Source organism: Sinohyriopsis cumingii, chromosome 1 (assembly GCF_028554795.1).
Source record: "Sinohyriopsis cumingii isolate HCF-2022 chromosome 1, ASM2855479v2, whole genome shotgun sequence".
Lineage (NCBI taxonomy): Eukaryota > Metazoa > Mollusca > Bivalvia > Unionida > Unionidae > Sinohyriopsis > Sinohyriopsis cumingii.
Window position 1 is genome coordinate 93,111,938 of NC_142961.1, and position 18,715 is coordinate 93,130,652.

An 18,715-nucleotide genomic window follows, 5' to 3' on the forward strand; every position below is an offset into this window, starting at 1 on the left:
TACTAACCCTCCTCCTGATATACCCGGTCCACCAATTGTTCCCGGCTTCTACAGAGCGATCGCGGTCATACTTAGCGACAAAGCCATGTTACTTGAAGGTGGTAGTGGTCGAATGAGGGTCGTTGATGCACCGGTGGAAAATATTTAATCGTGTTATTTAGAAAAATATTATTTATATAAAAATGTCGTATAGTCATGTTAATGTTACTCTGACTCCCGGTCAGGTCAAAAAGCTTCAATCAAAAACCACTAGCAAATGCGGAACTAAAATATCACTAAAACGAGATCAGATTTGTGGTGGTCCAAACAAATTATCGTTGACAAATAATCAGATTAAACATTTCAATAAAGCCCTGGAATCAAAAACCGGAGTTCAATTTCATCTTTCTCCGAGCGCCATCAAAGACATGGTTAAAACGGGTGGTATATTTCCACTTCTTGCGGCTATTCCAGCGTTAATAGCTGCTGCTGCTCCAGCCGTAGCAAAAGCAGCCGCGTTAGGTGCTGTTGGAACAGCTGCTGGAATGGCTCTAAAGAAAGCAACTGGAAATGGATACAAGAAAAGGGACGCGGTCTAAGATTACCCGGATCTCGCTGGGGAAGAGGTCTGAGGCTTCCACGTTAGACGTTCTAGCATCAAATTTTGATTTACTTGATGTTGTTAAAAAATTAAAAATAAAAAACTTTAGAGGTGTTTTTATGCGAGATCAATTGCCGGACCGACCAAACAAACTTGAAACAGGTATTATTAATCTCGACTCGAATTCAGGACCCGGTACTCATTGGGTATCATACGCGGTTGATCCACGTGGAATCTTTTATTTTGATTCGTACGGGTTAGCTCCACCCGTTGAATTTATCAAGTATGTCGCACCACTTCACGCGCAAGTTTGGTATTCAACGCTACCCACAAAAACAATGACAGATCCGCCAATATGTGGCCGTGAAGTAATTAATGTACTTGACGCTATATCAAAATCATCCAAACCGCCACATAAAGTTGTGCATGATTATACAAGTAACCGCTTCGTTGCGCGTAAAGCGTTTTAAACAACAGGTCTTATTATAATGGTTGATATTTACGGAAGATCTTCTTCTACCAGTAAGAAAATAAAATCCGACGTTGATCTGTCAAAGTACGCAACTAAAGATGAACTCGCTGATATCATGAGCCTGGCTGGAGTTGATCCAGATGAGGTTGTTATTTTTCAAGATCGATATGGTAAACTAAAAACGAGCAACATCAGATGGAATGATATAGTTCGACGAGTACTCGGTGCAGTTACGGATAATATTCCCGTGTTTACTGACAGCGGCAGAATCAGGGATTCAAGTATATCATTTAAAACTATCAGAGATGAAATTGCAAGAAGGGTTGCTAATCGTGTGAGAAACACCGGCGACACAATGACGGGTGAACTCAGCATGAACGGAAATAAAATAGTAGTTTTAAGAGATCCAACATCCGACGAAGACGCAGCAACAAAAATATATGTCGACACCGTAGATGGTAAATTATCCACGCTGCGGGCTGAGTATGACGTTCACGTGGGCGCTTTTGTAAGATTTCGAAGAAATTTTCAGAAAACCGCAGAAGAATTCTTCGGCACTCCGCACACCATTGACATGAAACTTTCTGATATCAAAACTAACCTAGACACGATCAAACGAACACAGCAAGACATGGTAGCGGGGATTCCTGAGATCGTTAATAAAACCAATTTGATTAAAATTCCAGCCGGAATAACTCCCGGACATATCACAAACATCGTATACACGGTATCATCGGGATTTGCAACATGGTCGCAGCAAAATAAAACTATCAAATATACCGCAACAGTCACTGGCGTGTACAGGCTGTCTGTGTTCAGTGCTGCAAAATTTGAAATATTTACAACGTATCCATGGCGTCATTCAACGGATAGGTTTTCCGGGGTTGTATCTGTTATATTAAATAGCGGAACCGAAGAAATATTTATTTTGGAAGCAGCTGATAAGAAATTAACCGCAACATCTTACTGGTGGTGTTTGGAATTTGTAGCTGAAACACCTCAATAGGTTACTGCATAAAAATATATGGACGGTGCACAATACAGGTATAATCAAACGCGTGAATGGCAACGAACGTTGAAAGATCGAGTCGAAAAATATACAGTAAAGGTAAAAAAATATCGACGACGATTAGTTATCGTGGACGTGATTGTTTATTCAGTATCCGCTGTTGTTGCTGAAACCGGTGTGATATTATCAGCGGTGACAATGATGGCACCAGTAGCCGTAACTATTTGTATTTCAGCAGCAACAACTATTGCAGGTGTGCTTAATATCATCGCAAAAAAAATATGTACTTGCACGAACGAAAAATTATCCGATTACATAATAAAATTACACACAGCGAAGAGTAGCATACTCGAAATTGTCTTCGTTGTTATCAGCGAGTCTCAGTGATGGAATTATATCTGATTCCGAGTTTTCAATGATAACTAAAATATATCATGAAGGTATCGGTATTAAAGATACAAGTATTAATAATGACAGAATTACTGCAGCAGATCGTGACTAACACAACTCCGCCAAAGATAACGATGATCTCGGTAAGTTCATCTGATCCTGAATTTAGTAATAATTTTCCTACTGCAATTCCAGTAAAAGAAATAGCACTAGCGCAATTACGAGTATATTACAGCTGGCCAAATATCAGATCAAAATCATTTAATGGTACACCAGCAAATAATTTGCTTGTATTTGCTAACAAGAACAAACCAGATGGTACTCCTGACTGGATAGATGTTGGAATACCCACTGGTAGTTATGAGAGTGAAGATATCAATGAGGAATTTCAGCGTAGAATAAAATCAATAACCGGAAAAGAAGCAAAAATATCAATTAACGTTCATGAACCGACGCTGTCCTCGACGGTTGAAATACATTCTCCTGATTATGCCGTTGATATTTATCAATCCACGATAAGATCCGTACTAGGTTGGCCGGATGTTCCCCCGGTGTATTAGGACCACCAGAACCGAAAAAATCCGATTATGTCACAGATGGACAATCATATCACGAAATTGATACAGTGTATAAAAAACGTTAATCGATGCAAAAAATTCAAAGGCTGGTGATACGTTTTTTTTTATTTCCCTGATAGAGATATATTTTCTTGGACATTTTGATTTGAAAAAACAGAATTCAGAATAGTTGCCTTAGTTGGTATTAGCACAATTGAACTTATTAAAATATTTACAGAAATTAATAAACATCATAAACAACAACTAGAGCAACTACAACAGTACTTTCAAGAACACCTTTTTGATATAACAAGCTCACGCAAAGAAATCATTACTCGTATAGAAATATTAAATCAACTTGTTTCCGACATGGAATATCTTAACCAACGATTAATTAATGCAGTAATTAATGCTGAAGCAGACCACCGTGGAAAAAATATTTTTTTAGACAAGTATAAAATAAAAGAAGCTGATCTACCAAATTTTAAATTCTCCGGATATAATGCGAATGAACTAAAAAAATCTGTCAATCATGTCATTGATGAGAACTTTTCTAAAATACTCGATGCGTGGAGAAAACTAGCACCACCTTCAACTGTTTTAAGATATAATAATGATCCACATGGCGGCGGCAGACACGTATCTCCGGGAATCGTTAATATAACCAGCACGATCATGGTCAATCTGGTTTGTGACGTAATTGATGGCAGCTATCAAATAGATCTCGGAAGATCAAATCAGGCTCAACAAGGATATATTTTATATACATTTACACCACAAGTTTCCCCTGGAAGTTTAATCGTGCAAGAACCAACTAATCCTGTGTATCTGCGGTGTCACAATAATATGTTAACACGAATAAATTTTAAGCTCACAGATCACCTTAATCGCTTAATTGACATACGTGGAGAAGGGCTTGTAATAAATCTGTATGTGAAATCATAGATTTTTGATTTTAAAGATACAGTAAATATTATATAATGTACCAGCACGAGAGGGTTTTTATACATGACAAAGAAGTACTTGAAAACGCCATCAGAACAGTGTTTTCACAAAATACAGAACAATTTAACGTTAATTTAGTTATTGATGAATGCGGAAGTGAGGATTTCTTATTAACACAAGAACAGTTAGATGAGCTCCCTCAAAAACTTATTATCGAGATCATTTGCAACAGAGATCAGATTCTAAATTATGCACATTCCTGTATTAAAGTCGATCAACTTAAAAAAAATAATATTCCAGAATAAATAAAATAAGGGGTGGATCAGAAATATTTTATTTTATTTTATTTTATTTTTATTTTATTTTATTTTATTTTATTTTATCAGAAATATTTTATTTTTTTATTTTATTTTATCAGAAATATTTTATTTTATTTTATTTTATTTTATTTTATCAGAAATATTTTATTTTTTTCTGAATTTCAGTGAAAAATCAACAAATTTCGTGCTTTTTGAGGGGTATTTTACCCATTTTGGGTGATTTTGTCTATTAGATCGTCTGGTAAAGTTGCCTGATTCTCTAATTAATTTTAATTGAATAAAATATCAAAACCAGTAAAAACCAGTAAATCAGTAAAAAATTACATACTTTTTGAGTTAATTTTACTGATATTTGAGCTAATTTTACTGATATCTGAGCTAATTTTAATGATATTTGAGCTAATTTTACTGATTTTTTTGTAATTTTTGCTGGTTTTTATATTTTATTCAATTAAAATCAATTAGATAATCAGGCAACTTTACCCGACGATCTAATAGACAATTCAGAAAATAAAATAAAATATTCAGAATAAATAAATCTGAGTACCAACTAACCCATCAGAGTCATAAATTTGATCATTTTACATAAATCTGAGTACCAACTATCCGAATTTGATTGGTTTGTATGATTCTGAGTACCAACTAACCCATCAAATTCAGAAAAAATAATAATAATTCAGAAAAAATAAATAATAATTCAGAAAAAAGTAATAATAATTCAGAAAAAATAAATAATTCAGAATAAATCTGAGTATCAACTAACCCATCAGAATTATAAATTTGATCATTTTATATAAATCTGAGTACCAACTAACCCATCAAAATTATAAATTTGATCATTTTATATAAATCTGAGTACCAACTAACCCATCAAAATTATAAATTTGATCAGTTTATATAAATCTGAGTACCAACTAACCCATCAATTTCAGAAATAAATAATAATTCAGAATAAATATGACAATTCAGAATAAATCTGAGTACCAACTAACCCATCAATTTCAGAAATAAATAATAATTCAGAATAAATATGATAATTCAGAAATAAATAATAATTCAGAATAATTCTGACTACCAACTAACCCATCAAAATTATGAATTTGATCATTTCACATAATTCTGAGTACCAACTAACCCATCAAAATTATGAATTTGATCATTTCACATAATTCTGACTACCAACTAACCCATCAAAATTATGAATTTGATCATTTCACATAATTCTGAGTACCAACTAACCCATCAATTTCAGAAAAAATAAAATATTTCAGAAAAAATAAAATATTTCAGAATAAATATGATATTTCAGAATAAATAATAATAATAATTCAGAATAAATATAATATTTCAGAATAAATAAAATGATTCAGAATAAATAAAATAACTCAGAATAAATAAAATATTTCAGAATAAATATAATATTTCAGAATAAATAAATAATAATTCAAATAAATATAATCTCAGAATAAATAAAATATTTCAGAATAAATACAATCTCAGAATAAATAAAATATTTCAGAATAAATAAAATATTTCAGAATAAATAAATAATAATTCATACAGGGTTGCTTTGGTCGTTACCTGCTGACATAATTTTTCTTAAGTATCTTATGCCGGTACTGATTGTTTTTTTCGTTTCGTACTCGCTGGATAATCCCGATCTGACCTTTTCTACTGCGACAGAAAGAGGAACAAATTCATTTACTTGATCATCGTTCACCATAGCTAGTGACTGAAACATAGCTGCCTGAATCCGCTTTATGAACTTATATTGAGATGATAGAACATACTTATTTTCATTCTTAAGTTCTTCTAACGTTTCAAAATCAGATATTATTTTTTCAGGATTTAGTTCATCAGATATATTAATTCCGTTTTCTTCCAGTTTCTTGATAGCAGAAATAATGTCTTTGATATTTTCATGGTTCATTATATAATATATAAATCTTTAAAATAAAAAAATTATCCCTATAGAACCCCTATCGAGTGTTTAGCGAGTTCGTCGGGACGGCACAACACATAGTATTTACATATTTACAGCCTCATTGCCACCGCATTCTACTAAGTTTAGAAGATACACAGAACACAACATATATTTACAATCCAGAACTCGTAGCTTGCTACCGCATTCTACCAAGTTCAACGGGCATACGAAACACTACCCCGCTATGAGAGCCCCTAACCCGTCAAACAACGGTCTAGAGGCCCACGAGGGTAAAGACAATCCTCATTAAACTCGCAGATTGCCACCGCATTCTACTAAGTTTAGAGGATACACAGAACATATAAAGACAGCACAACCCAGAACTCGTAGCTTGCCACCGCATTCTACCAAGTTCAACGGGCATAAGAGGATACATATAAATCCCAGAACTCGTAGCTTGCCACCGCATTCAACCAAGTTCAAGGATACACATAAAGACAATACAACCCCATAACTCCTAGTCTGCCACCGCACACTAGCAAGCTTAGAGGCGGCCCCATAACTCCTAGTCTGCCACCGCACACTAGCAAGTTTAGGGGCAAAACGTAGCGTATGAGGCATGTATATATAGTGGAGAAACCCGGAAAAACCCATAATTGGGGGATTTTTCCTGGGTTTTTCCCCATCATCAATCTTTGCAACGGATCTACTATTACACAATGTAACTACAGTTATTTTTTTCTGTTTGTAAGTTAGAAACCATAAATATCTTTCTACGGGTAATTAATTACGACGTAGATGCTTAAAAAATACATCGCAAGTTTGAAATAGATGTATTACAGCAATTTTCCGCTTACGATCGTGAACACGGTCAAAGGGAAGTAACTCAGTTACATGAATATGCTCAACGGAGTTATCAGGTAAGTAGCAATTTCTGACCAAAAAAATAATTCAATGTGGTGATGATAATTATTGACATTGGAAGGTGATTTTCTGCTTACATTGTTTTGAGAAAGCAGTTTTATATATATTTTCTACTACTTTTTGTACTGAATACAGGTGAATATCAAAGTATTTCCCAGCAGAACATATCGAACGAAATATAATTTCTTCACCAGTTTCTGTGTTTGTGGCCTTGATCAACCTTCTAGAAACTGTCTTACATCTTCCAGTATTACCACATGCAGAGTTCACACTTTGTGTGACAACTCGAAGGTTGGATAATCTATTAGTTTGAGGATCTCCGTCAACATGATCAATAACAAGACCGTCTTTGATCACTCCGAAGAAACACTCGTACGTAAATCGATGACAGAGATACCTTTTCTTCCCAACAGTAAATCTGAGATACCCAGCATTATCAACAACACCAACCGGTCTTCTTAACCTGCAGCGTCTGATGACACCATTACGATCTGATTCATAGTTTGTTATTGTGGGATGTGGGACAAATATATTTTGCTCCATTTATACAATAATATTATTTGTTTAAATCATTGTTTGTCTGAAATCTTGATATGTAATCCTCCACGGATTTTATAGCGTTTTCACCATTATTATTTTTTTTGTCATAATATCTTTTAAGTTCTCTGAACCGTTTTCCACCGCGCTTTCCACATAATTATGTTTTGCCTCGCACCCCAACACCACATCGCAGACACGGTATTGGTCCTAGACTCCCCCGCCGTATGCCTTGTAAGTGCATCCAACAAAATTCACCTCTACAAGATTTATTGCATCGATTTACTGAACCGATCATGAGCCATCTGCATTGAGACATTGTATATATAATATTTTTTATTTAAATATTTGTTTTAATTATATGAACGAGTTTGAGAGATTATCCCAAACTAGGTCTGTTAAATATAAATTTAATCTCGACAGATTATCTCCTAACTTACCAGTACGAGATCTGGTTGATCCGAAAAATAAAAGTCTGATCAATAAAATTCACGACGCCAAGAAAGAATTTTACACGGATGGTGCATCTCATGTATGGTCAACGTTCAAGATTATACGCAATACTGTCAAGGACGCTACAATGAATGACAAGCGAGCGGCAACTATCATTAACTACATCGCTGAGTACGAGGGCAATCAAAAATATATCTTCAAAGTAAAATTTATTGTATTAACAGAAACAGGTAGTTGGATTATCCGTGATAAATATGATCCTATCCTTGGTAATAATAAAACTGTCATATTAAGTAAAAATTCCAGACCGGGTCTATTGACGGGTATTGACAAACCGTATTATGAGCGAGCGTATCCTGTAACAGCAGTTATTTATGGAATCTATGAGATAAATAAAAAACCCAACGTTGATAAACTGGCACCATGGAAATTTTCAAGGTTAAATTGTGTAGCCGAACGAGTAATAGAGCACTTTACAAACGCGATGCATGGAAATGGATTAACTAATTTAAGGCGTGAAAAAATAAACTCATGGGCTGATTCAGTTAAGGATACCGGTGCTACAATAAAAGATGTTGCTGAGTTAGGAAAAATATTAAAATTTCCAATAACCGTAGCGACAATAACGGGAGAAGTACTGTACGAATCTAAATATAAATCGAAAGGAGCTTCAATAAATAGTATTGATCATAACGCGCACGCATGGACCAGCGCAGTAACAATATTTCCACGTGATCGAACTGTTAGATTTTACCTCGGAGACATGTTTGATTTTATTAACGAAATAAGTAAAAATGATCTTGTATCAGTATGGTTATTTAAAAGTAATGAGGAAGGTGGATTTGATCAGTTTGTTAGACCAAATGGCGAAATATATCGAACAGAATCTCTCCATGACGAGATGAAAAATCTCGCGGAGAAGTTTTTCGCGGAAAATACTGACAAATTACTAACTAATTGCTTTACCGTTCCATCTGTTGCGGCTCATTTCGCTAGAGAAAAAAATTCATGGAAGCCAACACGATTTGATTTACTCGAGGATGTACGCGCAAGTTGCGTCGAATACGGACACGGCGGATTGTGGAATACCAAATATAATTACAATGATGTCATTTCGGTTGATATGGTTGCATGTTATCCGGGAAGTTTTCTAGGATACGGAGATTGTTCTGTGTACTTTAAAAGATTCGGTCACCCTACAAACGAGATGACGCGAGTGGCAATTAATGGACCATTACCTGATTTTGATCTGACTGGATTCGCCTGTATTGAATCATTCGAGCTTAACGAAAATCTTCACCAAATTTGTTATGTTTGGTTTGGCAGATATTTTTTGTGAAAAACGTTGGGTGCCTATAGTTTTATTACGATATATGCTAGATTGTGCGATACTGACATCGTTGGTTGTTAGTGAAGCAATTATATCATATCATACGAAGACCGAAGTTTGGTTGCCCATGCCAGATTCTATCAATCTAGATGAAGTTATTAAGGAATTTTAGGAAAAATGTCCTGGTGTTTCCGAAGATGATATTATCAAAGAAGCTCCTAAAATTCTCGAGATTAAACTTAAAACCGCAAAAGATCTCGGTAGAAAAATTATAGGTAAATTTACTCAAGGTGGTGCATATGATCATAAAAGACATCACGCACGATTAATTCTAGATGATGCCGAATACGATTTTATAATTGCTGATACAACAGCGAGAAATATATTTGTAAATCGAGAAAGTGTTTATTTATCCGACGTAACAAAATTGGGTACGATCGTTAGTTACATAAATGATATCTCCCCACAGTATACTCATCTAAGATCTTCTATGTTGGCTTATGTTTCTATAAATTTATTATCGATGATTAATAGATTTCCTGAGACCGCAGTCAGAGTCGCAACAGATTCGTTTTATATTTCGAGTAAATATTTAGAATCTGTTATGAAATTCACAAGTAATGATGAACGATGGGGTTCGTGGAGAATAAAAAAGGAAATATTACACAATTATACAGAATCAGCAGATGTTCCAATGAGAGATTTTTATCGTGAGGGTAATAAAATACCAGAAATGTCGAAAGCGCCGCCGGTGAGTGATCCAATAACTAGATATAAGACAGTATATCTCAATGGACCTGGTGGATGCGGCAAAACGACTCGAGCAATTAATGTTTTTAGAAATTCAGATATGATCGTGCTGACACCCACACAAAGACTTGCACGCGAGATGAAACAACGGCAAGTACAATCGTGCACGTATCATAGTTTCTTTCGGTGGCGCGGGGATACATGGACTCCTGAACGAATGGGAGAAAAATATATACCTAAAATAATTATTTGGGACGAGATATGTACGGTGTCATTGGATACATTAAAAACGTTTCTTGATTGGTTGCTGACGAAAAATACAGCTATAATAATGTGTGGCGATCATGGTCAACCGCCGCCTTTTGTTGGACCATCTCCACATGATTGGTTAAAAAATTTCGTCGATTATTACGAAGAAATAGATGATGATCATAGAGCTCTCGATGAAAATTTAAAGGTATTTAAAAAATTAATCAGATTACAATCAAACAAAATTCAGTGTGAAATAATACGCGGAGTGATCTCAGAGACCTCAATGAACGATTTTTTAAATTTATGGAGACCCAACGATTTGATAGTAGCAAGCAGAAAAATAATCAGAGACGCTTTACAACAGCAGTTATTTCAGCTACATAAAGAAAAATATTCAGAATTACCCGTACCGTTGTGTTATAGACCATCAGATACACGAAAACAGAATATTAATGTTGATATTCCAGGACAGACTGAGAAGCAAAATCTCGTATTAAATGATATTGTCGCCGTTGATATCAGTGTGGTCGAAGATGCATTACGCGCTGACAAATCTTCATGGGTATTGGGATACGCTATGACGATCCACTCGTCTCAGGGATTAACTATTTCTGATACACGAGTTTGGATTGTGGACGATCGCATCGAGTGGTCAAATTTAGTCTATTTAGCGGTATCGAGGGTTAGAAAAATATCTCAATTACGGAGAATTATAATTCCTGAAATCGTTAATAAATTTAACATCATCGATGATGATATGATAAGAAAAAAATTAATCGGATACAAACAATCTGATAAAAAAAATAAAGGCGACTTTGATCTTGATGCTGAATTTATTATTGAGTTAAAACAGCAGAAGAATAATCATTGTACAAGTTGCAATTGCATAATGCTGTGGAGGTATTCGAATAATGATTCAAGACAATTTGCCGTAGATAGAAAAGATAATAGTCGCGGTCATACACGAGAAAATGTGATGTTGACCTGTCTCGAGTGTAATCGACGTAGAGGCGCTAGTTAAGTGATCGCGGTGGTAGTTGTGTATCCGTGGGAATTATTTGTAATTGTTCACGTACAAATCCATGTTGAGGAGCAGCCGAATCTAATCTGTAGATTGCAGGTCTACCTGAGGATCTTGTCACAGTGGATATTTTGTGTGTGGTAACACTCCAAATAGGATCAGTCGCTCTCGCGCTACCACCTTCAAGTTCACCCGGTTCATATAAATATCTAACTGTAACATCACCCAATATTTTTTGTTTTTCAACATCTTTTCGTTGTGTTGGTATATTTTTTTTGTAATTGCATTAATGGGTTTCATGTTGGTTGTTCGTGTAATCTCATTATTTAATGCAGCTATCACGCTTGGTAATCTTGCAACCCATTCGCGAGATCTTTTATCTTGAATAAATTCCCTCGCGTATTGATATCCAAATAACCGCTCAGCGAGTGTTCGATTAAATCGCTCAACAATTGCCTGATCACGGTGAATTGCAGTATGACCTCGTCGTATTTTGGTATTATGTTGTTTCATCAACGATGATACTGGACCAAGAAATTCCTTACCAGGATCAACCTGTAGTAGCTGTGGATATCGCAGAGCACCTCGTTGATAAATTCGTTCAAACGCATTGGCTACTACAGATGCTGTTTTCGTTGATAGCAGCTCTGCCTATTTATATCTACTTGCAACATCAACTACAGTTAACGCGTATTTGTACGTTTTTCTGCGTACAGTATCATGTGGTAAAAATAAAATATCAGCTTGATGAACTTCATTAGGAACACTAACATTGAAATACGCGTACTGAATTCGTTTTGGTGGTGGTAGGTAAATTTGCCATATTGCTTGTTTGGATAACCACGCTTTAGCAGTAGAATGTTTAACCGCTGCTGCATCAGCAAGTTTACTAATTGCTGCTCTGCCTCTCCAGTATCGTCTTGGTGAATAATAAATTAATTCCATTATATATTACCAGACCCTAATACGAGTTTACCTTTCATCGCAGATCTTACCAACCAATTAGCTAATTTTTCTTTGACATTTTTATTTTTTATAGAATTAATTTCACATCTGCAATATGTCTATCTTGTAGATTTTTACTTTTATAAGCTACATCATAAGCGTGACAAGCTCGATCAATAGCGTTTACTGGTTCCTCGCCTGGTTTTGGTTGATCTTGATATCAAGTCTGATATCAAGTCTGGTACCAGGACCGCAATAATTATATCCTGGTAGATGTTTTTCTCCACTGTATTTAGCCCATGGAGTACCTGGAAACTTTGACATCAAATTAGCAAAATCACCACCGCACTTATTAGGTAAAAACGAAAATTTCTTCCTACCGCACACAGAACATTTTCCACTATACGCTATTTTTTTATTTTTTGTTGTAACCGTAGCTAAATCAGTAGTTGGAGTTTTAACTCTACAGCGTAAGCAATATAAATTCATGTTATAATATATATGGATATAATTGATTTCTCAGCGACAAGAAAACGAGAACCTGTTAAGCATCATCCTGCGCTACCGAATTCCATCAGAATGATTATCATAGGACCATCTGGATCGGGTAAGACGCAATTATTACTTAATTTGATAATGAGATGGTTGAAATGGGATAAATTGTATTTGGTAGCACCATCCGCTGATGATCAGAGGTGTTATGATGTACTTAAAGATTTCAATGAAAACGCAAGATTACTGGACGAAGGTAATGATGTTATAGAGTTTATAACCGATATTGATGAATCACCATCCGTAGATGTTTTAGACGGATTTATTAATAATTTAGTTGTATACGACGATGTGATGCTGGATAAACAATCAAATCCAGCCAGAATATTTTCTCGAGGCAGACATAAAAATACAGATGTGATCTATGTTACTCAACGATATACACAAATACCAAAAGTGATTAGAGACAACTGCAATATTTTAGTTGTGTTTAATGGTGTAGACACACACACGCTGCGAAATATTCATCAAACTTGGTGTGGTGGTGACATGGATATAATTAAATTCAGAAATTTCTTCTCACGAGCGCAAGATACTCCGCATGGATTTATAACAATAAATTTACATGATCCAAGAACAAGATATCGTGTGGGTCTTGATAAAATCTTTTAACGTTTCTGATGAGCAGCAGAGAGGGCGTCTACCAATGTTGGTCGTCCAGTAAATAAACAAAAAATAAATAAGCACGTAGAATACTTTGTTTTTCAGCTACCTTTTCGAACTAAGGTTTTATTGATGGGGTTGGTTTCAACAAAAATAAAAACCTCCCAGGAAACATTTATTTGTAAAAATCTGGACCTTTCTACGAGATGATTTTATTTTTTTGTTTATTTTTTTTGTCGGAATTCTATGGTCTGTTCGCCCTCTCTGCTGCTTCATGTTTACTACTTTGAACACTTTACGCGTGTTGCATAATATAATTCGCAAGTGAAATCTAAGCACATCTAGTTTCAATGTTTAAGGTACTAGTGAAAAGATACATAAAGGAATTGATTTATGTCTTTATAAGATTAGTTAAGGAGTCAAGTAATACGGTAATGTAACATAAATGGCACAGTCCTTTCATGGCGTTCCAAATGAAAGCATGAACATAAATGTATATCCAGTACAAGCTAGAAATGCGACCATAATACTAAACAGGCTCAGGATCGAAAGCTTCTAATTCGATCCGTAGTCCTCACAATTTATTATCGCTGATATGAACATACACGTATTTTCCTTTCAGACTAGAAACGCGACCATAAAACTGAACAGCCTCGTGACAGAAAGCTTCGAATTCCATCCAGTCATCACAATTTATTATCTATAATATTCTGGAAACTAAAATTCTTCGACAGTTTGAATTTTATCGTCTATATGTTTCGTGACTATGGGGTCAGGTCTTCGCTATCCTGGTCCCATCTACACTAAATATCTTCAATTGTCATCAATAAATTTCGATCTTTCTTATTGCTGGATTGGCAACAATGACTTTTTGCACTAAACAACTAGCAGACAGAAAGGAATAAAATACTGTTTTGAATATCCTACAATGTTGTTTGAACTCTGAAGAAAACTAGTTTTCTATTTCTTCAGTTAAAACCGAAACATTCCTTTCAAGATTAAAAACATTCCCAGGTGTACAAATTATACAACTATGGATATAGTTTTTATCTTTCTCACCATCTACCACAGAAAAAATTCCAACATGTTTTAAGTATCATATGCAAGAAAATGTAAAATATCAAATTGAGGATAAGTTTTTCAAACCCTTTCGTATAAGTACGGATATGCTGGCCGCATGATCGATACCAGTTTCGCTCAGAACCAAGTACATATAACAAGATGTGCATTAGCAATAATCCTACGTCGATGCCATTCATTCATTATCAGCGATAAATGGATTTTGCAGAGGCACCACCATATTACAGTGTTGCAGGTTACATAAGCGCTACTTTCACTCAGAATCAGCTACGTTTTGCATTCAATGAAAACCCCATGTCGATACAACCATTCGTTCAGGTACAATCGGAAAAAAATTCGGTCTTTTCCGTCAACTCGAGAAAGAAGCATCGAATGTTATTTGCATTTGTAAGAACTATATTTATAACTATTTCTTTCGCAACACCGAGGACGAACCACCCTAATAAGACATATATAACATGTTACGTATCTGCACAAACCCATCAAATTTATATGCATTCCTACAATGACACTAGGCGTTATAGTTAGACTTGTTCGAGATGATCGAGCGATGTTCGATTGATCAAGATTTTCAAGATAGCCTTCAGGCAGCTTTTTTGCAGACTGGATCAGCTTCATTTTAATATTGAACTACTATAAACTGCAAGGAAGTTCTCTTTTGTGAAAAAAAAAATCAGTACAACAGTAAACGTTCAGGGGAAGTACATGTAACAATATTTTGTCACAATAGCAGTCCATTAAGGACCATCGATGTATAGTGAGCATTGTTCTAGTGCAAACTTGACGTCGATTGAATTTAACTGAGTAGCTGATGAAAAGCATTTTCATTTCGGCTGAAACTTGTACAGTTGGAGAAGCAACAACAAGATTTTCAAGATGGGTACCATCCTGGCGGCTGAGTGGAGGTCTGAGAGATACGAGTTTTACAACAGATTAACTACTTATAAGACGTCTTCAAGTGAAAACCCCACATCGAAACGATCATACCTTCAGGAAAAGCAATGTGAAGAATCTGAAGATATCCACTATGGCGGGGGATATTAGAGCGCTGTCAGCAGTATTTTCATTTAGTGTGTGTGCGTGCGTGTGCGTGTGATTTAGATATTTAACGTAGTTTTAAAAAAAATCAGTCATATTACTACGATGTCTGCGGTGTGACAGTTTATAGTGATATATAGCACTGGGACATGCCTCAGACATTTAGCATTATGTCCAACCCAGTCACATTATACTAACACCAGACCGACCATTCCTAACACTAACCTCTTAATGCTGAGCGCTAAGCGAGGTAGCTGCTAGTACCATTTTGATAAGTCCCTGGTATGACTCGGCCGGGGTTCGAACCCGCGACGTACCCCATCCGGGGCGGACACTTTAACCAATTAGGCCACCGGAGCGGTCCATTTAGTAGCAAATACATATAAAAATTGAATTGTGAAATCCTACTTGTCTGTAGTACAACCCATTAAAGAAAAACAGTGATACCATGATTTTCACAATGGTGGCCGTACACACACACACACACACACACATATATATATATATATATATATATATATATATATATATATATATATATATATATATATATATATATATATATATATATATATATATAGTTTTCTTCCGTCGAGTTCGGAGATGACCATGTCATAACTGGTTTTGTTTCTGTGAGTACGCGGGTCTATGGTACACTTGACAGGATTTACCACTTAGGCTTGCTTTATCAATTGATATGTGCTGCAGTTCCCAGATTTATGTTGCACGCTCTTCTCCACACTCTCTGCAATTCTCCTCAGTATAAAGCTGCAACTCCAGTATGGACGAGACTGCGCCAGCTGAGTGATCCTGTACAAAATCTTCCCAATAGGCAACTTTGAAGTGTTTCAAGGTTGACTGGAGCAAATCTTTGAAGCATTCTTCTAGCCACCTTGAGGTCGCTTTCCCTTCTTCAGCTTGCCACAGAAATCTTCTTTGGTAGTCGCTCTTCTGACATCCTGGTGACGTGGTCTGCACATCGTTCATGATGTCATCAGCAAAGTGTGGATGCCTGAAATGCCTACCCGCATAAGAACCTCAGTGTCGTTGACCCTGTCCTGCCAATCGTATCCTCATATTTCCTTAGGCAGCCTATGTGAAAATAATTCAGCTTCTTGGCATGGCGTCTGTACATCGTCCAGTTTTCCCATGCATACAGCTGGTTCGGCAACACAGTCTTTGTCGACCTTCAGTTTTGTTTGTAGACTGATGCCTCTGCGCTCACACACATTTGCATGTCACGCTTGCTTTAACAATTCTGGCATTGGTTTCATCATTGATGTGGACTGCAGATAACAGTGTGCTGCCGAGATTGAAAAACGTGTCCACGACCAGAAGTGTTTGGTCATTCACTGTGATGGTAGGGTCTAGGCAAGGCGTACCTGGTGCAGATTGGTGCATCACCTCTGCCTTCTTGGTACCGATTTTGAGACAGAAATATTCAAAAGCTAAAGATAAATGGGCCATACTATTTTGCACGTCAGACCCATATTTGGTATTCAGGGAACATTTTTCAGCGACTCTTTCGATTGATAAGCTTGTCGTCAGTCCGGTCTTTGATATATATCCCAGTGTCATAGTCACGGAAGGCATCAGTAAGCATGACAGTGAACATATGCTAAAGAAGGATAGGACCAACACAAAGCACTGGTTAATTCCATTGGTGACTGGGAATGGTGCAGATGCTTTTGTCAGGTCGATGAATATCGTGTAAAGGTAGGAATTTTGTTCATGGTATTTCTGATGGAATTCATCAGCAACACACAACATTTATGTGGTCACTCGTCCCTTATTGAAGCCACAATGGCAGGAGCACTGGATAGATATGATGCACAAAGCGATTAAGCTGAATTTGGGCAAGGAATTTGCCGGCTATTACAGAAAGGAGACATGAAGATGGTTGTGACATGATTGTCTGCTGCCTTTTCACTTGTACAAGCCGACGATAGATGCATCACTGTACCGCTGGGGTATAGTTTGAATGGAAGAGTTTAGTCACTTTCTGTTCCATGTGTAAACGTCAGGCTTTGTAAACTTTTGCTCCAGGTGCGTTTCCATTTGATAACAAGTAAATCGCTTTATCAGTTTAGGTCAGCATTGGAGGATCAACAAGTGATATGATTTCTACTTGGGATAGTCGATGGGTTGCCTTCTCAGTGGTAGATAATTGTTGATTGAGGAAGCTGTTCAAGTACATGTATCTTTTCTTTGTCAGTGAGCAGTGTGGTGTTGTCAACCTTCAGTAGTGGAGCTGTTCCAGATGAACATGGCCCGTACACTGTCTCCAGAGCATCATATAATTTCTTCATGTCATTCATGTCTGTGTATGAATGAACATCATCTGCCTTATAGCTCAGCGACGAGTCTTGCATCTCTCGGAGTTTGCAATGGGCAATCCTCTTGTTGTTGTTGAAAGGTGCTGCCTTAGATGATGAAATGCCGTATTCTAAACAGGAAACAGGCCTTCAGTAGCATTTACTTCTGATTCATTAGTCTGTATTGCAGCATTGTTCTCATTAAACCAGTGTTGATGTTTACGTTGGGACTGCGAGTTTTTGATGTAAATATGCACAGGAAGTTTCTGAAGGATGCACAGTTTTCCTTGACATTCTCGAAGTTCATATCAAAAGTTCATATCTAGTTGGTTGCAGTTCTTTGACAAATGCATGTTTCACATTCTCCTGTTTCATTTTGGAGGCATTAAACTTTTTGAGTACTCTATTCGGTGGTCATCTGCTAGACTGATAATAGATCTTGAGCCTGGAGACTATAGCCCTGTGGTCAGTGACGTTGTCAATGAGATGCCGATGCCTGGAATGTGGTTGCATCAAAGACGCCTTGTTTGCGGTTTGGCACGGGGATGACTGTGTTGAAGATTGAGATGTGGTGTCGTTATGTGCATTTCCTCAGTAGGAGTCTTCCGTTCTTATTGCATTTGCCAAAGCCATTATTGTCAATGGCACCTGGCCATGTCAGGCGATCTGTGCCAACTCTAGCACTAAGTCACCAAAGGTGACGAGCTAGTCTGCCCCT